We start from the raw sequence: 23,625 nt of genomic DNA, 5'->3' as shown, positions 1-23,625 counted from the left end.
ACTGTATAGTCCATCCCCTGTAGGGAAATGGACCACCTCAAAAGTTTGGGTTTTCACCCTTCATCTGTTTTAGTCATAAGAGGGGCTTATGGTCAGTCTGGACGGAGAAGTGAGTGCCAAACAAGTATGGCCTCTGTTTGTTCAGAGCCCAAACCACAGCAAATGCCTCCCTTTCAATAGTTGACCAACGTTTCTCTCTAGGGGTCAGCCTTCTGCTAATAAAAGCTACTGGCTGGTCCAGACCTTCATCATTCAATTGTTATAACACAGTCCCAACTCAGATGTATCTGTTTAGACAATGAATTCTTTGGAGTAGTTAGGACTTTGCAGATTGGGAGCAGTGCACATGGCCTGCTTCACGTCATCAAATGCCTTTTGACAGCTAACTGTCCACTGAACTTTCTTAGGCATTCTCTTGGAAGTTAAGTCATTCAGGGGTGTCACAATGGATCCTTACCCCTTGACAAATATTCTATAGTACCCAGTCAGGTCCAAGAAAGCTCTGACCTGAGTCTGGGTAGTTGGAGCAACCCAGTTCATGATGGTCTTGATTTTGCTCCGTAATGGTTGAACCTGGCCTCCACCCACAAGGTGGCCTAGGTACACAACCTGACTCTGCCCTATATGGCACTTGGTAGCCTTGATATTTAGGCCTGCTTTCTGCAGGGCCTCCAAAACATTTCTCAGGTGGACCAGGCGATCCTCCCAGGTGGAGCTAAAGACAGAACTATCATCTAGATATGCTGCACTATGGTCTTCCAGGCCTGTTAGGACTTGATTCACCAACCTTTGAAAAGTGGCATTTATATTCTTGAAACCAAAGGGCATCACCACAAATTGGTAGTGCCCACTAGGGGTAGAAAATGCTGTCTTAGGCTTTGCATCGTCAGCTAGTCTGCTCTGCCAGTAGCCAGCTGTCAGATCAAATGTGCTCAGAAACTTGGCTGAGGCCAAAGTATCTATGACCTCATCTGCTCTGGGGATTGGATGGGCATCAGTCCTAGTTACTACATTGGGACCCCTGTAGCCTACACAAAACGTCATCTCTCTCTTACCACCCTGGGTGTGAGGTTTAGGAACCAAGACTACTGGACTACCCCAAGGGCTATCTGAGGGTTCAATCACTCCCAAAACCAACATCTTCTGAACATCAGTCCTGATACAGTCCATGACATGGTCAGTGTTAGAACTGGGGGTCCCTAGTTGACATTGGTATACACCTTCGTCCAAATAATGACCCTTGCTTCTAAGTCAAGATAAGGGGATTACAGTACTAGATAACCCCTGCTCACCCCCTTGGTAGCTTGGCACGAGCAGACAGGCTTATCTCAGAGGCAGTGTATTAAGCATGTGTGAATATACACAGTAATACAGTGAAAACACTATAGATGGACACCACACAGGTTTTATCAAAATAAGTATTCTTTATGCAGACTTAACACAAGACCACAAACAACAAAAATCCACAATTCTGTACTTAAAGTTGACTTAAAGATGGTAAAAGTTGCTTAGTTCACGTTGGTGATAAATGTGACACAGTTCTCACAAAAGTACCTGGATGCGTAACGCAGAACAAACAAAAGGCTCGCAGAGTGGAAGATGCGTCGGTTCCGTGCTTCAGGGGAGATGATGCGTTGTGCCTCAATGCTTGCGCAGAGTAGGGGATGCGCCGTGATCCTTACCGTAGCGAAGGTGATGCGTAGATTTATAGTCCTTCGCCTGGTTGCGATGCGCAAGACTGGCGCATCGATTTGATGCGACACTCAAGGTGCGATGCAAGAAGATGGCGCCCTTGATGCGACGACCTGTAGACGATGCGTGCACGCCTTATGGCCGTGCGACGAACTCTGTAGCTTTGGAGCCGCGACAGGCCCTGCGACACGCTTCTCCGGCGATGCGACGGCGACCTGAAGGCGGCAACACGCTTCTCCAGAGATGCGTCGGGTAACAGCTTCAATGAAGTCTCGCTTCTCTGGCTATGCGGCGGCAGCCTCTGCAGCGGTGTCATACTTCCCCGGCGATGCGATGGCAACAGCTGCGACTGCGTCATGCTTCTCTCGCTGGTCGTGCTTCCAGCTCCCAGTGACACTTAGGCTTTTGTAGACAGAATTCCCAGCAAGGAAACTCTGAGGGGAGCTGGAGGTGAAGTCTTTTGTCCCTGAGACTTCAGCAGGAGGCAAGCACAAGTACAAGCCCTTGGAGCAATATTCTGCAAGATGATGGAAGTTCTTTGAAAGTTCCTTCTCCATTCCTTGGCAATAAATAAACCACTGCAGGCCAACCCAGCAAACAGCACACTGGCAGAGGGGCAGTCCAAACTCCTGCAGCTTCCTTGGTTCTTTTCCTTGGCAAAAGGTTCGACTTGTTCCCAGAAGTAATCTAAAGTTCTTGGGTCTGGGTTCCAATATTTATACTACTTTTCTCTTTGTTCTCTGAAACAAAAAATAAAAAGGGCTGTAACGAACCCCCTTTTGAGGAACCTCCCTGTAGGTAAATAAAAGACAGGGTAAAAGGATGTCTCATCTGCGCCTAAGCTTTTCTGGGAGACCTTTGATCATACCCTTCAAGGTTTTGTTGAATCTTTCAAATAAACCATTGCATTGTTGGTGATAGGGTGTGGTGAATTTGTAATTTACTCCATACTCCTTCCACTTTGCAGTCAAGTAACTAGACATGAAGTTGCTACCTCTGTCTGATACTACCTCCTTAGGAAAACCCATCCTTGAGAATACTCCCTAGAGGGCCCTTGCCACCACAGGAGCTGTGGTGGTCCTAAGTGGAATGGCTTCTGGGTACCTAGTGCGATGGTCCACCACCACCAGGATAAACCTGTGACCAGAGGCTGTCTGAGGATCCATGGGACAAACTATATCAATCCCAACCCTCTCAAAGGGAACCCCCACCACAGGTAGTGGTATCAGGGTGGCCTTTGTTGCACCACCTGCCTTACCACTAGCTTGACAGGTGACACAGGAGCAACAAAACTCCTTGGTGTCTTCAGACATGTGGGGCCAATGAAAGTGAGGGACAATCCTGTCCCAAGTCTTGTTTTCGCCCAGGTGACCTGCTAAGGGAATACAATGGGTCAGTGTAAATAGGAAGCCCCTGAACATCAAAGGTATAACCTACCTCCTGGCTGCACCAGGCTTGGGGTCTCTACTCTCTGAGTATAGTAGTCCATCATCCTAATAGAACCTATGGGTACCACTAGCATTCTCAACAGCCTCAGCAACAGCTTGCTGTCTGAGGGGCTCAAGAGAAGGGCAGTTCAGCTGCTTCCGACTCAGATCTGCCCTGGAATGGCCCCCTGTCCCTAAGAACTCAACCTGATCAGTCTAAAGCTCATCTGGGACAGTTCCTTCTTCAGGACAAAGATCATCTCCCTCTAGAGACTGATCCACAAATGCCTAAGTGGTTTTGGGCCCGAATATCTAAAAAACAAATTCATTCCTTATACTCCCACACGCTCCCTTAGGTCCAGTGACCAGGATTTTCTATGTGTCCCTTGAACGAGGAAGGCTAGACACGGTGGTAAGGCACTGTCTGTGGCCGGACCCTCTCTATGGAACAGTCTCCCTAAAGTACTCAGACAGTGCACAGAACACCTACAATTTAGGAAACAGCTTAAGACCTATCTGTTCCAACTTTAACATCTAATACAGTTTTAGTTTCTACTTCATCCTACCATTGTGGCTGTCAAAGCGCAGAGATACTCCTCCGGGAGTCGAATTTAGCGCTATACAAACTCACAAATAAATAAATAAATAAATCTGTATTCTGAGCCGGGGGAAGCTCTGCCTTAACCCTACTGCTCCTTTTCTTGGAAGGCACCTGGTCCATTCTTCCAGAATCCAGGGCCTGTTCAGCTTTTGATATTTTGACCTATGACCTAGTCACAGCAAACACATGTGCAGGGATTCCTAACATTTCTGCATGGGTCCTTAGCTCCACTTCAGCCAAAGCTGTAGTCTCTAAATCATTGCCAAGCAAGCATTCAACAGGGAGGTCTGCACTTACCATAACCTTCTTGAGGCTAGTTACCCCTCCCCAGGAGAAATTAACAACAGCCGGGGCATGGTCAGCCCTGACATTGCTAGCATTGCTCACTTGGTACATTTCACCAAGTATGATCTGCTCAGGAGCCACGAGATCTTGTGTCACCATTGTGACACTTGCCCCTGAATGCCAAAGCCTCTTTTACATTAATCAACGGCTGCTGTCTGTATTTGCCCAGATTACTGGGACTCACAAAGGAAGACATATCCATGCCTCCATCACAGATCAGTACAGCCTAAGTTGGAACTCTGACTAGGCCAGAGTCCTCTCAGAACCCAGGGTTAACCCTACTACACCCTTATTCTGAGTACCACTACTTGGAGCTGAACTGGGGGGACATTTGCCTTAGGGGCAATGGTGGCTGCAGTTGAGTCTTTGGTCTTGTTACAGTCACTAGTCCAATGGGTTTTTTGTTTACTGATTTTACACCATGGTTTCCTTTGGCCTTTTCCTTTCGTTGATTGGGACTCCCCACCAGATGCAGATATTTGGGGACCTTGAGAAGACGTCTGGTCTTTACCCTTTTCCCTACCCTTATCAGAGTTCTTAGAATCTTGCTTCTTTGGGTCACAACCTTGGTTTTGGACCTTCTGCTTCACCCTGGTTCTGACCCATTTGTCTGCCTTCTTCCCCAATTCTTGGAGAGATGTCAGATCAGAGTCCACCAGGTACTGATGCAACAGCTGATTTTGACAATTATTAAGGATCTGCTCCCTCTTTGGGTATCTCTGAACTTTATTCTATGCTGCTCAGTGGTTAGGCCAAACCCTTCAATCAGTGCACTCTTCAAGACATGATAATCGTCAGCATCCTCTTCTCTAACACTGAGGAGCTTGTCTCTATCTTTGTCTGCAAAGGAGAGCCACAAGATTGCTGCCCACTGGTCCTGGGGGACCCTCCGAACTTTACAGGCCCTTGACAGTGGAGTAATTCATTTGTGGGTATTATCCCCACTCTAGTAGGAAGGGACCATCTTTCTCACATTCCTAGGGTCCTGAGATCTCTTTCTACCACTATGGAAGTTGCTGCCACCATGGGGCTGTAGCGCCAGCTTCTTTCTGGTTTCTCTGAAGCCCTAGGGCTCCCTTTCTAAGGCTACCTGCTGTCTTTCTAATTCTCAGCTGGGCTTCCTCATACTTGAGCTGCCTTTCTCTCTTCTCCTGGGAGTATTCCCTCCTGTGAAAAGAAACAGAGGTCCCTACAGATACACCAGAATGGTCAGACTCCTCAGATGGAGATCTTGACCTCCTAGGTATACCTCCAACTCTCCCTGATGGCATAAAGAGAGGGTCTTCTTGACCTTCTTCCTCATTTCCAGGGGGAGCTGCTTCTTCCAGGTCAAGGTCATTGTCACCTTCCTGGTCAGCTTCAGGGGTCAGGCCCTGGTTATTTTCACCCCTGGGCCTTTCCTCATCTGTTGCCCCACCCACTCTGCCTACCCCTCTAGACCCTGAGGCCTGCCTGAGATCATCCAGGAGTAGTGCCTCTATGAGACGTTGGGTGTTTGCGCTTTTGCCTGTCTTCAATCTCATAGTAGTACCCTAGTAGTACATAATGCTCTTATTTCTAAGAATGGGAGCCTGTCATACTGGGATGCCAGTATCCTACTGACATCTGGCAGCGACCCACTGGTTCCTGGCCTTGAAGACATCACTAGTGTGGTGTGGTGTAAGCACCTACCTACTCTAGTGTGGCCTACTAAACTCTCTTGAGTTATAGAAAGAGCGTGCTAAGCCCTTGACACACAACTCTAAGTTCAGTAGAACTTACTGTAGTTTAAGCTTGTATTATATGTATCTCGGGTACATTTTAGTAGTTTTCAGTTAGTCACTCACTTGAGATTTTCTGGTAAAACAATAGCAAGCTTGAATCCCACGGCTGCCATCAATGTGAGAAGTTGGCCTGGCAAATGCTGTCCACTAATTATAGTGGGCACCTTGCACCGGTCCAAACAGCCCCTTAGAGGTGATAGCTTACAGACAACCTTATTTGAAATCTATCCTAGTGGTAGCTGTGGAGATCAGCCATCAGGCTAAGTCTTGAAGGAATGTAAAGTAGCTTGTTTTACCAGTCTATAATCCCGTGAATGACCAATTGAAAGGAGAACCACACCAGGTATACATATGAAATATATGTATTTATTCTAAACACACCCTACTAGTCTCTTTATGAGGCTAATGTTTACAGCACACACGTTAAACTTTTTATCACACAGTAAATTAGCACAATATACGTGGAGCCCTAAGGGCGTTCCAAACCATATAGCAATAAAGTGATATAAGAACCACGACTTGGCTAGACACAAGGCCTGGAGCCTGTAGAAGTGCTGGGGCCACAAGGAACCACCCAAGGTAGTGACACAGGGGACCCACGGGGGACACGTGCAGTGTGTGAACACAGCTGCAAATCACCGTTAACTTCAATGGGGAAAGTCGCGGTTGGAAATTTAAAGATTAAGGACACTTGGAGGAGGACTTTGAGCAAACCCATTTATACTTAAGTGGTTCTAGGGCCAAAACCCACGGGAGCACCGGAGTACTCGTGTTAACTCAGCCAGGGAAGCCGGGCATAAGTGTATTTTGGTGTCGCGAATCGCCGTTGATTTTAATGGCGTTCTGATGCAAAGTGCTGCTGCCGTCGAAGTGGAAAGTGTTCGGGTGATCTAAGCCTGGATCGAAGATGAGAAGAACCTGAAAGCAGAGGGGACAAAGTCTGGGTCACTAGCCAGTGACCAGGGGCACGGTAGGCGAATGCCCACCGATGTGGGGTGATTTCAGGTTGAGGAGATGAAGCTTGATTCTTCAGCCACGAGGACCAGGAGTCGCTGACGATGACCAGGATCCTGATTCGAGCTGTCCCACAATGGATTTATTTAATGCGATTTTATATAGCGCAAACTTTACCCGAAGGTGTCAGAGTGCTTTACATAAGAACCAGTTGCAAAACATAAGGACCTTGGATTACATGCGTTACATAAAAGATACAAACAGAAAAATTGCAAATTTACAAGATGTAAAGACACAAAGAAGAGACTGGTGATTAGAGTTTTCTCTATATACATAGGGAAGGGATACCAATGGATATACTCTGGGATTCACATAGGAATGGTAGAGAGTATAAAGGTCTACTGCTTATACTAGTGATTAGAGTTATCTCTATATACATAGAGAAGGGATACGGATGGATATACTCTGGGAGTCACATAGGAATGGTAGAGAGTACAAAGGTCTACTGCATATACTAGTGATTAGAGTTATCTCTATATACATAGGGAAGGAATATGGATGGATATACTCCAAGAGTCACATAGGAATGGTAGAGAGTACAAAGGTCTACTGCATATACTAGTGGTTAGAGTAATTTGTATATACATAGAGAAGGATACGGATGGATATTCTCTAAGAGTCACATAGGAATGGTAGAGAGTACAAAGGTCTACTGCCTATACTAGTGATTAGAGTTATCTCTATATACATAGGGAAGGGATACAGATGGATATTCTCTAAGAGTCACAGAGGAATGGTAGAGAGTACAAAGGTCTACTGCCTATACTAGTGATTAGAGTTATCTCTATATACATAGGGAAGGGATACGGATGGATATACTCTAAGAGTCACATATGTGTGGTAGAGAGTACAAAGGTCTACTGCAAATGCTAGTGATTAGAGTTATCTCTATATACAGAAAAGCAGAGTTCCATTAAGTGGGGTCGGAGGGGGGATGCAGTGGGAGGGGGGATGCAGTCACAGCACCAAGGGAGGGTTAGAGAAGGGCAGGAAAGTGAGACAGACGAGAGAGGGAAGCAGATAGTTTCTGGTAAGACAGTGAGGAGTGTGTCAGAGGCAACAGGAGAGACAATAGAAAGGTCGCTAGGATAGAGGGGGAGGTCAGTGATTGCTAAAATGGCGGAGGAGAAAGGTAGAAGAAGAAGCGAGTCATAAAAAGAAAATGGCGGGGAGCATAAAGGTCCAAGTCCGAAAGTCCAGGAAGAGGGCTGCCATAGCCAGCAAGTCCGGGGGGAGAAAGGCAGTCTGCAGCAAAGTCACAGCCTCATCGTCCATGAGAAGCTGGGGCAGAGGAGTCCGAACCGGAAACCAGGGGTCAGGGAAGAAAGACCACAGGCGCCAAGGAATCAATGCTGCGGTGTCAGTGCCCAAATTGGACCCAACAAGCCTTGGCAACAGCAACCAACACAGGAAGATGAAAGATGCTTTGGTGTGGACCAGCAAGGTCCGAGGGACTCACCATGCGGTGGGGAGTCAGGGCTCGTCTGGAGCAACCAGGGAAGCCCAAGGAAAATCAGAGTTGCCTTCTCAGGGACCCACCAGTCGACGGACCAGGGATTGCGAAGGTACCTAAAGCGGAAACACAAAGGGCCGGGTCACAGAACACTCGTGGAGTTTAGGCCAGCAATCTTCAGTGGAAAAGGTGCTCAGGGTCTGGGCTATAAGTAACCCAATGCACAGCCTCTAAGGACGTCAAGTAGCTAATGCCCTTGCAAATGTGCACGGTGTCCAGAGCTGCAGTTCCACGGTACTCACGAGGGCTGTGGATCTCAGCTTTGCTGGGGACTCAGGTCGGCATCGGAGAAGTCTGGAAATCCACTTCCTGGGCTGCAAATACTTCGGAGTCCGGCGGGAGCTTCGGAGATGCAGACCGGCAAATGCTTCATTGGTGCCTGCCAAGCAGGGGAGTAACTCCTTTACTCCAAGGAAGATTCTTCAGTCATCTAGTCGTGTAGATCATCGAAGTTCCGGGATTTCTGTAGCAGAGTTTCGTCCAGGTGTAATCTAAAGTCCTGTAGTCAGGGATTCCTTTCTTATACCCACGGGAGGGGTTGGACTAACTCTGGGGACCCAACTATGGGAGGGTTTGGAAAGAGGGGTGGCTACACCCATTTCCTTTGTCCTTAATTGCTCCAGAGCAGGGGCTAGTAGCCCCTGCAACCGGTTTAAACTGGGCTATGTAGAGGGTCACCAAATTTGCCCCCAAGGCAGACTTCAAAGCACTCTCAGAATGCTCTCACCCAGCCCCAATCCACTAAGGCCTTTCAGGGAGGTGGTTACACCTCCCTGTGACAGGAACCCTATTGTCCAGGCCTCCCCTGCCAGAGTTACGTCCAGCAGCAGAAGGCCAGACTCGTGTCTGTGGCTGCAGGATCCATTTTGTGATGCCTGGGCTCTTTAAAACTGCCCTGTGTACATGTCTATCCCTCTAGAAGGGTGGAATCATACCCCCGCTGCCAGGACTGATGGAGGGTTTGATTCCAAAGTGTTTGACACCAAACAGAACATGTTTCCATGCAGCCATTCCAAAGTTAGCATTTACTGTGAGGTTATAATGCACTTAAGAGTATATGGTCTGGCTGCATCACAGAACAGCCCCAAAGAATAGATTCCGAAGGCTGCAGATTGGTCCTACTCATGCATGGGCACCCTCTCACACAAAACCCAGCACCCTGCCTTCAGGATTGAGAAGGCCTGCCATAGGGGTGATAGATAAGTTAATATGTGTTGTGATATAAGGTAGATATAGGTAACCTATATCTAAGTAAGGGGTGCATGCACCACCTAACCAAGGCTGCAGTAGCAGTCCTGTGGTGTCATTTTGGAAGGCTTCCCAGGGGTGGCATAATACATGCTGCAGCCCTTCCTAGGCCTCTTTGGTACCTATGCCCTTGGTACCTAAGGTACCATATGCTAGGGACTCATAAGGGTACCCCAGTAACCAAGCTGGAATGTACCTAAAGTACATGGAATCAATTTAGAAAGAAAGCAGCTAGGCTGGGGTACTGAATAGCAGGGCCTCAGCCAGACTAGTCGAAAAACAGTGAAACATCAGCAAAAAGTGGGGGTAACCATAAGAAGTAGATCCTACTCTCTTACAATCCTCCACAGCAAACATGTCAGCGAATGTCTCTCTATTTCGAGTAGTTCCGTAAGTACCGGCTCAACATATTGTTCCATGATGGTGATGTTGGTTGTTTCTGCAATACCTACAATCCTTATGTTGTTTTTCCTTGACCAGGCCTCTAAATCCTCTGCTTTAGCCTGGAATGCCAGAAGCTTGTCCATCTTCTTGTTCGAGACCATCTCAGCCTGCAGTGTGTTGTCTGCCTCCGAGACTCTTCTCTCCACGTGTCTAATCTTTCCGCATGCTTATCCAGGCATTCAGACAGCCGGTCCATATGGAAAGTAAGAGTGTTTGAATGTGCTGTTTATTTTTTAAAGGCTTCTCTGGATTGTACACCAAAATATTTTTCAAGTCTGCCTCTGCAAGCGGCTCTGAGCCCTCCTATATTGCATCATTATCAACGGCATCCGTGTAACGAGTCCTTGGGGTCCCGCGCAGGTCTAACTGCAGCAGTTTGGAGTTTGTTGGTTTTACCCATTGTAGGTGCCTTGTATTCTCCCAGAGGGCGAGACCTCCTTACACAGGACTCCAAGAACCCATTGTATATGTGCATGAGCTTTTTGAAAGGAAGTGGGTCTCCCCCTCGTCCTGACTACATAAGCACCAGGACTCGCCGGTCCTGCCTGGCTCTCAATCGCCGTGGTTCAGCACCCCCAAGGGGGAGCGCAGACGCTCGTGCCCAGCCATTGAGCTCTCTGAAGGCCTAGGCACCTCAACTTTAGTTTAATAGCTTCATTCCTGGAAGCTATTAATGAGCTGTATCTGGGCCTGCACCAGTGAAATATGCTGAATGTGTCCATGTGTTGTTTGCCTACACTGGGACACATTCAGCAGCGCCTGCTTGTCTTTTGCTGTTAGTTTGAAGTAGTAACAGGAAAGGGGTGAGTTCTAAATTTAAATTCAATCTGGGCCTAGGCACCCCAACTTTAGGCACGTAGGCCTAAGCGGCATGGTGGTCCCCACTCATTAAGAAATGTCAGCAGATGATGTTTATACCGAATCTTCACTGCAACAGATCCCCCTCAGGTTGCAGCAGGCCACCCGTGTGCCGTGACTACAGAAGCACCAGGTCTTGCCGGTCCTGCCTGGCTCTCAATCGCTGTGGTTCAGCACCCCCGAGGGGGAGCGCAGACGCTCGTGCCCAGCCATTGAGCTCTCTGCAGGTCTAGGCACCTTAACTTTAGGCACGTAGGCCCAAGCGGCGTGGTGGTCCCCACTCACTAAGAAATGTCAGCAGATTATGTTTAAATGGGTTCTTCGCTGTGACAGATCCCCCTCAGGCCGCAGCAGGCCACCTGTGTATGTCACAGTTCACCTCCAGCAGGCAGAGCCACAAGGCCCTCCCCTCCCAAAATGAGGTGCCTCGCTCATTCACCTCAGTGACCAATTGCACAGGAAAGTGGTGTTAAGGGGAAAAGAAGAATGAATGGTACGCTCCAAAAACCACTCCCTCATCCACAGATCTTAGCACTGTTTAACTCAGTCTTTTCAGAATTGAAACATTTTCAATTCTAATTATTCGTTGCATAATCATTGTTATTACTCCTTTATTTGGTACTGCTAACAAGCACTAGCAGAGCGGATAGGTATAGCTCCTTTTAGGCATATGATCATATGATAGATCTGTAAGCAGAGCTGTAAGTAAGGGTGATCCAGCAAATCTCATTCCTGGAAGCTATTAATGAGCTGTCTCTGGGCCTGCACCAGTGAAATATGCTGAATGTGTCCATGTGTTGTTTGCCTACACTGGGACACATTCAGCAGCGCCTGCTTGTCTTTTGCTGTTAGTTTGAAGTAGTAACAGGTAAGGGGTGAGTCTAAATTTCAATTCAATCTGGGCCCAATACAAAGTCCTTGCTTAAAGGCCGACAGCCCTACTGTTGTTGGAGTCTCATCGCGGCTATGATCTTTCGAAGATGGAGTGAAACCAAGGAAAGTCTGCTTGATATCACTACCCAAGTGCTTAAGAGAAACAGTGATTTGGAGGGAGGTTTTTTGTCTTAGTTCAACTCCTGTAAAGGAAGGATGTAAAATGTAATGCAGTGGTTGGGGTTGTCTAAACTAATAAGATGTTATTACTACCCTAAGAATCCCTTTTTAAAAACCTTAGAATTTCAAAAGTCTGAAATAAATCAAACGTGCATTAAAATGCAATATTTACCCGCTTTTTCGAAAAACCATGTAATGTAATGTAATGTAATGTAATGTAAGGTCACATTTATATAGCGTGACTACCACTCCAAGGAGCATCTTGGCGCTCATGGCCAACCCCGCTGGAATAGGTTGATGGATTGGAGGCAACTCAGAACACAATACAAACTTTACACCAGTGCCCTACAGGCCGCATCAGTGAGGGAGAAAATCCATGTCTTCAGGGATTTCCTAAATTGACTCTCCTTAGATTAATGTACTTGGCCTGGTAAGTGTGGAGAGCGGGGCAACCCCCCCCCCCCCCCCCTGAGAGGATACCGAGTGATGAAGAGCACCTGGCGGTGGAATTGGAGGCTGGAGCCGGGAGTCGCGGTGCGGAGCATGGCGCTGGCGGCCCCGGCTCTGGTAGCTGGAGATCCGAGAGGCCCGCTGCGAGAAGCGGTGGGGCTGGCAGAGGGTGGCAACGTGGAAACACGGGGGAGTGCATGACGATGCCGCCGGAGTGAGGGCCGTAGAGTGGGAGCGCGAAAATTACACGTGCCCCCTGGAGGAGGCGGCAGTATTATGAAGCCCGCAGAGTTAAGGCAGTCGCCGGCGGCAGTAATCCTCTAGGCCTGTGTGAGTGGCCTGACTGTTGCGGGCAGCACTGGGGTCACCACTTACGAAGCAGCGTGGAGCAAACTGAGTGCAAGTGCGACATTGCAGGCCATCGGAGACTGAGTGGCACAAGTAAGAAACCTGGTTTGCGTGCAGCGCGCATGAACCAACAGGAGTGACTTGGAAGGCCTGGCTCCAGATGAGGTTGCGGGAACCCCCCCTCCCTCGTGAGTGTGCTCCCCACGCCGACACCCAGCGGTCAACAGCGCGGCGAAACTGGAACGGGAGCCATAGGGGAAGCGGTGACGCTCTGAGGGGGTCGGCGCGGGACCAGTACTGAGCAAGCAGGAGAGGAACGGGAGAAAAGCACGCAGTGTTGGCCCAAGAACCCGAGGCAGACGGTGTACAGCAATAGCGGAGGAGCTGCAGTCTCTGGCGGAGACTGAAGACCAGTGTAAAGCTGGAGAGGGACAGAGATGGGGCAGACATGGTAAAACCCAGCGCAAGTAAATTTATGTTACTTAAAACCGTTCCCTCGCTGGAACCTTACCTTACGTGGCCGCTCTCTTCTCATGAGCGGTTCCTATTAACAAGGTTCAGCCTTGATTAATACCATCTCTTATTGGCCGTTCCTAAGGGAAGCCATAGAGGCCAGGTGTTGTCTCCCTGTGGCTACGATGATTCATCTCCACAGGATCTGACACACTATGTTTTTTTGCTGCCATTATGATGCCCCCAGAAGGTTCTTTTTAAAGCCCCTTCTCAAAAGGATGAACTTTATTTAGGTTCGCCCAGCTCTCTCCTTTTTGCAAATGCTAAAACCAGAAAGTACTTTATTTGTGGTTGGATTCTTAAAATCGGCTTTGCGATTGAGGAAGAGTTTTCCAAATTAATTTTTTATATACTGTGGCCACTGTTTTAAATGGTAAAATTTTAAATCTGCTTTTTACATAAACTGTATGGGTATCAGGCTCTTACAAGGCTTATACCAATATTTTACGATTAACCTGTTTCCCCATAACTATAAAACATTTCATTTTGATCATTGGTACTTGCCCACACAGTTTTAAGAAGCTCCATCTGTCATTCATGCTTCCAAAATTACCCAACGACAACTCCTTACTTTTTTTGCAGTTTTATATAGTGCAAACTCCACCTTAAGGTATCCAATTACTTTACATGAGCACCAGCTGTGTTACAGACAGACACATTCATTTTGTTAGAGTTGGGAGATTAAGTGCTTTGCCCAAAATAAAAAGATGTTGAGCGTCCCCCAGATGCCAGGCTCCATCCTCGATGCTTCCCACAAAGCCTGAAGCTGTAACTTCCCTTCAGCCCTCACCTCATACAACTGTGGCCCCGCCCATCGACGAGTTTTGAACCAATAAAAACGCAGCAAGCTGATGCGGGCCTCTAATCAGCGACTGAGGGGAGCCTCTGCCATTGGCTGGCTGTCACGTGACGCCGCACCTGTCCCCAGTGGTTGCCAGTAGGTCATTGGCTGCCTGTCACGTGACGCCGCATCCTGTCACTGTGGTGTCTGGTGGCAGGAGGGAGGCCCTGACCCAGCGCCTGGGGAGTGGGCGTGGGTCCCGGGCGAGCAGGGGCGCACAGCAGCGGTGCAGAGGTGAGGGAGTTCAGCAGCCACTGTCGTCCCCCTGACGTGGACAGTGCAACGTCCTCTCAGAAGCATGTCATGTCAAACTTCACCGCGCTCTGCTCGGGTCCCTGCAATTCTCTTCTTACTGGTCTCCCCAAATCCCACCTGTCCCCCCTTAAGTCTGTTCTCCATTCAGCAGCTCAATTCATTTATGGGGCCAAAAGAAGCGACCACATCACACCTATGTTATCCACCCTCCGCTGGCTTCCCATCGAGGCAAGATCTATCTACAAGACTGCCTGCATTACCCCCAAAGCCTTGCACTCCTCCTCTAACCGCTACCTGGCGAATAAACTGAAACTCTCTGGAGGCTCTAGACCATCACGAAATGTGGAAAATCTACTGCTTGAACCTCCCACTTTCAAGAAGGAAAGATCAATGGCCCAATCCTTTTCAGGCAACGCAGTGAGAATCTGGAACTCACTTCTGCCTCAGTTCCGGACCACCACCGCGCTATATAAAAACGCATAAATAATAATGATAAATAAATAATAATAATAATAACCCAGGCCCGCCCGGGGCCAGGGTTTACTTCGCATTCCATTATAACATTAAGACTACAATGACCAGCATGCACCGGGGCACCAGGACTAGGTAAACTACTTGCACACTTCATCTCTTAGGGCATTATCAGAACCAAACGCCATCCTCGAGGGCATTAACTGCTTTAATAATGGGCTCTAAGAGATGAAGGTGCACTACAAGGAAAATAGGCCTTGATGTCTGGCATCAGGGGGGTGGGGGCAGTTGTCATTCTCAGACCCCGCCAGGAAGTCCGCTAGTCATTGTAAATGTGTAATATTTATTTATTTTTGTACATTCCTTGCTTGCTGTGTTGGATATTGTGTCCCTCTTGCCTGCTGTGTTCAATACTGTGTCCTGCTATCTTTTTACGTTCTATTTAGTAACGTTTCTCTCATGTAAAGTAACTGGTTCTACTGTACAGCGCTCTGACACCTTCGGGTAAAGTCTGCGTTTCATAAAAATGCATAAATAAATATCACAGTATCCCCTCCGCTCTGTCCCTGTCCCCTTTATGCAGGGCACAAGTCTTAACAAGCATTTGCAATGCAATAGGTCTCGCATTTTCGCAACGTTGACCTACTGGTATTGTAAATGACGATTGTGTCGCATCCTTCTTACATAGGTTTAGCTTTGCAAGTTTACAGTGTGACATCGTAGAACTAATGATGCAGCCATGGAGATTGAGATTAGAATGTATGTATTTGAAGGCACTGTGGCTGTTACCTGAACTAGGCTGGGATCTGGATGTGTCTCTCTTTCCTGGAATAAACCTGGACATCCTTTTCTACTTTAATCCTGAGTCTGCCACATCCTTCATTTAAACCTGGATCTCACATAGGCATAGTCGGCAGCTGAGAGGAGTGGAGAGGCTCAACAATCTCAACTAGCGCTTTTTCATTTCAACTGGTGTCGTAACGAATGAATGACCGGATGCAGAATGGAATCTTGAAGTAATTTATTAGGTATGAAGTAAGAGAGATTCATGAATGGAAGAACGAACCCCAACAGGAGCAGCCTCCTTGCTGCTCAGCCCTGCACTCAACTGACATTCACTCACCCAGCCAACACTCTATGACATCACCCAGTATCCTAACATTCCACACAGACATCCACAGGCTGCGCAGCAGCTGGAGCAGATACAACAACTGGCTTCAAGACTTCAAGGTACTGTTTCCATCTTCCTTCTTTTGTGTTTAGATTGCACCAGCGGCTGTTTAATAAGACATTATAGTCCCAATGGGCGTGCTTGGATTTCACCAGCGGCTGTTTAATAAGACATTATAGCCCCAATGGGCGTGCTTTGATTGCACCAGCGGCTGTTTAATAAGACATTATAGTCCCAATGGGCGTGCTTTGATTGCGCCAGCGGCTGTTTAATAAGACATTATAGCCCCAAGGGGCGTGCTTTGATTGCACCAGCGGCAGTTTATTAAGACATTATAGTCCCAATGGGCGTGCTTTTATTGCTCCAGCGGCTGTTTAATAAAACATTATAGTCCCAATGGATGTGCTTTGATTGCGCCAGCGGCTGTTTATTAAGACATTATAGTCCCAATGGGCGTGCTTTTATTGCTCCAGCGGCTGTTTAATAAGACATTATAGTCCCAATGGGCGTGCTTGGATTTCACCAGCGGCTGTTTAATAAGACATTATAGCCCCAATGGGCGTGCTTTGATTGCACCAGCGGCTGTTTAATAAGACATTATAGTCCCAATGGACGTGCTTTGATTGCACCAGCGGCTGTTTAATAAGACATTATAGTCCCAATGGGCGTGCTTGGATTTCACCAGCGGCTGTTTAATAAGACATTATAGCCCCAATGGGCGTGCTTTGATTGCACCAGCGGCTGTTTAATAAGACATTATAGTCCCAATGGGCGTGCTTTGATTGCGCCAGCGGCTGTTTAATAAGACATTATAGTCCCAATGGGCGTGCTTTGATTGCACCAGCGGCAGTTTATTAAGACATTATAGTCCCAATGGGCGTGCTTTTATTGCTCCAGCGGCTGTTTAATAAAACATTATAGTCCCAATGGATGTGCTTTGATTGCGCCAGCGGCTGTTTAATAAGACATTATAGTCCCAATGGACGTGCTTTGATTGCACCAGCGGCAGTTTATTAAGACATTATAGTCCCAATGGGCGTGCTTTTATTGCTCCAGCGGCTGTTTAATAAAACATTATAGTCCCAATGGATGTGCTTTGATTGCGCCAGCGGCTGTTTAATAAGACATTATAGTCCCAATGGACGTGCTTTGATTGCGCCAGCGGCTGTTTAATAAGACATTATAGTCCCAATGGACGTGCTTTGATTTCACCAGCAGCTGTTTAATAAGACATTATATTCCCAATGGGCGTGCTTTGATTTCACCAGCAGCTGTTTAATAAGACATTATAGTCCCAATGGGCGTGCTTGGATTGCACCAGCGGCTGTTTAATAAGACATTATAGTCCCAATGGGCGTGCTTTGATTTCACCAGCAGCTGTTTAATAAGACATTATAGTCCCAATGGACGTGCTTTGATTGCGCCAGCGGCTGTTTAATAAGACATTATAGTCCCAATGGGCGTGCTTTGATTGCACCAGCGGCCGTTTAATAAGACATTATAGTCCCAATGGGCGTGCTTGGATTGCACCAGCGGCTGTTTAATAAGACATTATAGTCCCAATGGGCGTGCTTGGATTGCACCAGCGGCTGTTTAATAAGACCTTATAGTCCCAATGGGCGTGCTTGGATTGCACCAGCGGCTGTTTAATAAGACATTATAGTCCCAATGGGCGTGCTTTGATTGCACCAGCGGCTGTTTAATAAGACATTATAGTCCCAATGGGCGTGCTTTGATTGCACCAGCGGCTGTTTAATAAGACATTATAGTCCCAATGGGCGTGCTTTGATTGCACCAGCGGCTGTTTAATAAGACATTATAGTCCCAATGGGCGTGCTTTGATTGCACCAGCGGCTGTTTAATAAGACATTATAGTCCCAATGGGCGTGCTTTGATTGCACCAGCGGCTGTTTAATAAGACATTATAGTCCCAATGGGCGTGCTTGGATTGCACTAGCGGCTGTTTAATAAGACATTATAGTCCCAATGGGCGTGCTTAGATTGCACCAGCGGCTGTTTAATAAGACATTATAGTCCCAATGGGCGTGCTTGGATTGCACCAGCGGCTGTTTAATAAGACATTATAGCCCCAATGGGCGTGCTTTGATTGCACCAGCGGCTGTTTAATAAGACATTATAGTCCCAATGGGCGTGCTTGGATTGCACCAGCGGCTGTTTAATAAGACATTATAGCCCCAATGGGCGTGCTTTGATTGCACCAGCGGCTGTTTAATAAGACATTATAGTCCCAATGGGCGTGCTTGGATTGCACCAGCGGCTGTTTAATAAGACATTATAGTCCCAATGGGCGTGCTTTGATTGCACCAGCGGCTGTTTAATAAGACATTATAGTCCCAATGGGCGTGCTTGGATTGCACCAGCGGCTGTTTAATAAGACATTATAGCCCCAATGGGCATGCTTTGATTGCACCAGCGGCTGTTTAATAAGACATTATAGTCCCAATGGGCGTGCTTGGATTGCACCAGCGGCTGTTTAATAAGACATTATAGTCCCAATGGGCGTGCTTGGATTGCACCAGCGGCTGTTTAATAAGACATTATAGCCCCAATGGGCATGCTTTGATTGCACCAGCGGCTGTTTAATAAGACATTATAGTCCCAATGGGCGTGCTTGGATTGCACCAGCGGCTGTTTAATAAGACATTATAGTCCCAATGGGCGTGCTTGGATTGCACCAGCGGCTGTTTAATAAGACATTATAGTCCCAATGGGCGTGCTTTGATTGCACCAGCGGCTGTTTAATAAGACATTATAGTCCCAATGGGCGTGCTTGGATTGCACCAGCGGCTGTTTAATAAGACATTATAGTCCCAATGGGCGTGCTTGGATTGCACCAGCGGCTGTTTAATAAGACATTATAGTCCCAATGGGCGTGCTTGGATTGCACCAGCGGCTGTTTAATAAGACATTATAGTCCCAATGGGCGTGCTTTGATTGCACCAGCGGCTGTTTAATAAGACATTATAGTCCCAATGGGCGTGCTTTGATTGCACCAGCGGCTGTTTAATAAGACATTATAGTCCCAATGGGCGTGCTTAGATTGCACCAGCGGCTGTTTAATAAGACATTATAGTCCCAATGGGCGTGCTTTGATTGCACCAGCGGCTGTTTAATAAGACATTATAGTCCCAATGGGCGTGCTTTGATTGCACCAGCGGCAGTTTAATAAGACATTATAGTCCCAATGGGCGTGCTTTGATTGCACCAGCGGCTGTTTAATAAGACATTATAGTCCCAATGGGCGTGCTTTGATTGCACCAGCGGCTGTTTAATAAGACATTATAGTCCCAATGGGCGTGCTTGGATTGCACCAGCGGCTGTCTTTTCAAATATTACAAATTTCCAACCTTGGAAGTTGATTTCATTATGGTTTGGTGGCATCTCATGAAGCTGTTTAAATATATTTTAAAGTTACTGTCTTTAATTTTATTTCCTGTGTCTTGATCACACCAGCGGCTGTTAACTGGGACATTATTCAAGTCTTTTTCTGTGCTATGATTGCACCAGCGGCTGTATATATATTTTTGACAGCTGATGTTTGAGGAACAGTCTTTGAGTTTAATTATTGCCGCCCCACATCTATCTTTTATGTTATTTTAAACTTCTGATTTTTCTCAGTCAACTAAGTGTTAATTGGGCTGACTTAGTTTTCATTTAAGCTCAAGCTGACTGTTGCCCTTCGCTGCCTTTCAACTTTACTCATCGTGCTCTCACCCATCAGTGTTTGGCTACATATTTTTGCGTTTCTTCACAATTTTTGTATGCCTTTTTAACCAAAGTGAGGCATTACTTCATAGTTTCAAAGCAGTGACACGCGTGGTACCCTTTCAGTGACATGCACACTTCTCTGGATTTAACATATTTAAAAGCGTGTTGCTCTTTTAGTGACACACACCCTTTTCATTCAAACATATTCAAAGCGTGTTACCCTTTCAGTGACACGCACACTTCTCTGGACTAAACATATTCAAAGCGTGTTACCCTTTCAGTGACACGCACACTTCTCTGGACTAAACATATTCAAAGCGTGTTACCCTTTCAGTGACACGCACACTTCTCTGGACTAAACATATTCAAAGCGTGTTACCCTTTCAGTGACACGCACACTTCTCTGGACTAAACATATTCAAAGCGTGTTACCCTTTCAGTGACACGCACACTTCTCTGGACTAAACATATTCAAAGCGTGTTACCCTTTCAGTGACACGCACACTTCTCTGGATTAAACATTTTTAAAAGCGTGTTACCCTTTCAGTGACACGCACACTTCTCTGGACTAAACATATTCAAAGCGTGTTACCCTTTCAGTGACACGCACACTTCTCTGGACTAAACATATTCAAAGCGTGTTACCCTTTCAGTGACACGCACACTTCTCTGGACTAAACATATTCAAAGCGTGTTACCCTTTCAGTGACACGCACACTTCTCTGGACTAAACATTTTTAAAAGCGTGTTACCCTTTCAGTGACACGCACACTTCTCTGGACTAAACATATTCAAAGCGTGTTACCCTTTCAGTGACACGCACACTTCTCTGGATTAAACATTTTTAAAAGCGTGTTACCCTTTCAGTGACACGCACACTTCTCTGGACTAAACATTTTTAAAAGCGTGTTGCCCTTTCAGTGACACGCACACTTCTCTGGACTAAACATATTCAAAGCGTGTTGCCCTTTCAGTGACAAGCACACTTCTTCTGTGTCACTCGCATTGAACATTGAATTCATCTTTAGTTTGACAGCGTCATAGCCTGCAATATTTAAATAACCTGCACTTCGAACAAACACTCAGTTTTGGACAGCATTTAAAATTCAAGAACTGTTTTTCGTCATATTCTTTATTAATCCCACAGCACCATCTAGTGGATGATTTTTTTTTGTTTTGTTTTTTTCAGATGAGTTTGGTACTTTTGTAGTGTAGTGTACATCTTGCTGCGACCTATTGTTATTCATGTTATTTCTTCGCTGTTCTTTTATGACTGTTCTTACTGACTTGTCTATTTACTGTTCCAAGCATATAATCCTAGCAGGATACTTAGGGAGCATTTAGGGTTTGGTAGTTCTTTACTAAATATTGGCAGGGTCCTAAAGGGGTGTTAAGGTTTTGATAATCCACTACTGTATTTTAGTTATGCAGAATGTAACTGCGGCACCATTTTTTCTGTCATCTCCGGGTGATCCTCCTATCAAATGGCAGAAGTGGAAGAAGGTTTTTTGAGCGTTACGCTAAGGTTTGTGGTGTTAGCTTAAGTGCAGAACGTAAAACCTCTCTTCTTCTCCACTGTCTTGGGTCAGAGGGTCAAGATGTTTTTGATCACCTGGCTGAACTTAGTGCTGAGGAGGAAAAAGATCTTAATGAGTATGAGATTTGCATGAAGAAATTGGACAAACACTACTTGCCTAAAGTAAGTACCATATTAGAAAGGTACCAGTTTGCGAAAAGATTAGAAAATGAGGGAGAAACTGTTGAAGGGTATGTTACTCAGTTTGAGGAAAATCCAGCCCAACATACAACCGATGGCCGGGCTGCTGGCGCAAGACGCCTCTTAGTTCCCATCTTGAACAGTTACCAAATAAAGAGACGGGCGCTGGAAGCAGGGACACAAGAACAGATTTTATTACTCATAAGGAGAGCCTGTCATTTCGGACACGAAACACGGTGTCTTCAGGAGGTGCTCTAACAAGTTCTCTGAGACTGCGTCTTTTATACACAAGTTTATGATGCATAAACATTCCTTATTACAATAAAGACATTGTGAAGCAAGGAAAAGACATCCCCGATACCCCCCTGTTCCGGTTTATTCCAACACGTGGCTACAGTAGAGGTCCTCTCCCCCATACAATGGGAGGGGGCTACAATGCAGCAGAGTGTCCGCTGATTCCTTTGGAATGTGTGCGCCTGATCGGATCTCAGGGGGTGGGGAGGTCATGATCAATAGTAGCTCCTTTGAAGAGGGGCGAGTGCATACAGTAGCGGGCAGTAAACTGTATCCTCAGGCTAAGGAATGACCAGCGGTCCGTGCAGACAATCGGGCTCAGTGGAAGGGGTCATCAAAGGAGGGGTATTCATGAAAAGAAGGGAGGTGTTGGTCAGGCGTGGGGTGTGATTGCCCAGGGCCAGAGTCGCACAGAAGGAGAGGTCTTATGACCCGTGCAGGGGAGAGCGGGGGCAGCCAGAGTGCACGGAGGAGGAGTGCCGGGAGTTTAACAAATGGGCAGAGAGGCCATGGTGTCTAAAATGGCTGTTTGTGTGTGTGCGTGCATGGGTCTATGCTGGCGAGATGATGCGGTCAATCCTTCACGGTATTCATTCTGTTTACAGTGAGGGTATGATGAAAGCAAATGAACGCCGCTTATGTGCATTAACATTGTCATTTTCCACAGTCGCCGCTTTTTAACATAAGTTAGTTCATTTTCCTGTTCTTCCGAATTGATGGGCGTACATATAGTCGCGTGTGGTCAATGAGATAGCGTTTGTCAATACTAGCAGATTGTGTATAACCATGAACAGTCGATACGGTTGGCAGAATGCAGTACATATGAATTTACATTTGACGGGTTATTCATCTAGGGATCACATATTACATACTATAGACGTTTCTGACTTTCTCTTCGGCGGTATCAATGTACAGTAAAAGTGACCGATAAACATTTTGAAAACAATACAAAGTGGTTGAGGGAGGAGTTCAGTTCAGTACAAGCAATCAGTCAAGGGAAAGGGGGATGATATCTTCGTCACAGTGTCTTTTTAATAATGAGCCATCACTGGTAGGCTCCAGTAGTCCATCTTCTTTCGTTGGCGCTGTTGAGCACCGGCGGTGGAGCTATAAGTCCAGCTCAGATCCAACCTTACGCGTTGCAGGGTGCGATCTGTCCTCTGCTGTTAGATCACAGTTCTGTTCTCTAACTAATCTTTTTAGGGGTGCCTCACGCTCGGCACCTGCATTTTCTTTTCCTTCCGGGGCAAAACCCTATTTTTCCTAAATGTCGTTCCTTTTTCTGAGTCAAAATCCAGGGGTTAGAATGGGGGTGTCATTGGGTAATCGAGGGAAGAGAGGGCGGGGTGGAGTCAGATTCTTTGAAGCAGACCCAGGGAGCAAATGATAACGAGCAGGCAGGCCCATTGATCGGGCTCAGAGGGGCGGGGGACTTCTGGCACAGGTTAATCAGCAAACAGGGGGCTTCAGGGCAGCCCTTCATTCTTTCATTTTCCGTGTTTGAAAGTGGTGCCTCGTCCCGCGTCTCGTTGCTCTGCGGCTCCACCTTTGGTCCAGGTCACACTTGCTTCATGATCTGTGGCCAGGCTGAGCGTCACGTCCGGCCCCTCTCCTCCGGTGATTGTGTATCCTTGAATGAGTACAAAACAGGTTTTTAGAGGAAACAATGGAATATATTTATACATTTCAATTCCGTCCCCAATCCTAAGTGGTTGGGGATATGTTCATCGGTCACGGTCAGAAGTCATGACTATGTAGTATGTAAGAGGGCATTTCGACTGTGTTCGTGAGTCTATTTGGCGTTCATTCATGGTGTATATGGGGAGAAGTCAGACTCTTATCGACTGTGTATTCTTATCAAACTCGAAATCGGATCTT

This window comes from Lissotriton vulgaris, chromosome 6, assembly GCF_964263255.1.
Source record: "Lissotriton vulgaris chromosome 6, aLisVul1.2, whole genome shotgun sequence".
In the NCBI taxonomy this organism is placed as follows: Eukaryota; Metazoa; Chordata; class Amphibia; order Caudata; family Salamandridae; genus Lissotriton; species Lissotriton vulgaris.
Note: the sequence above shows the minus strand (reverse complement) of the source record.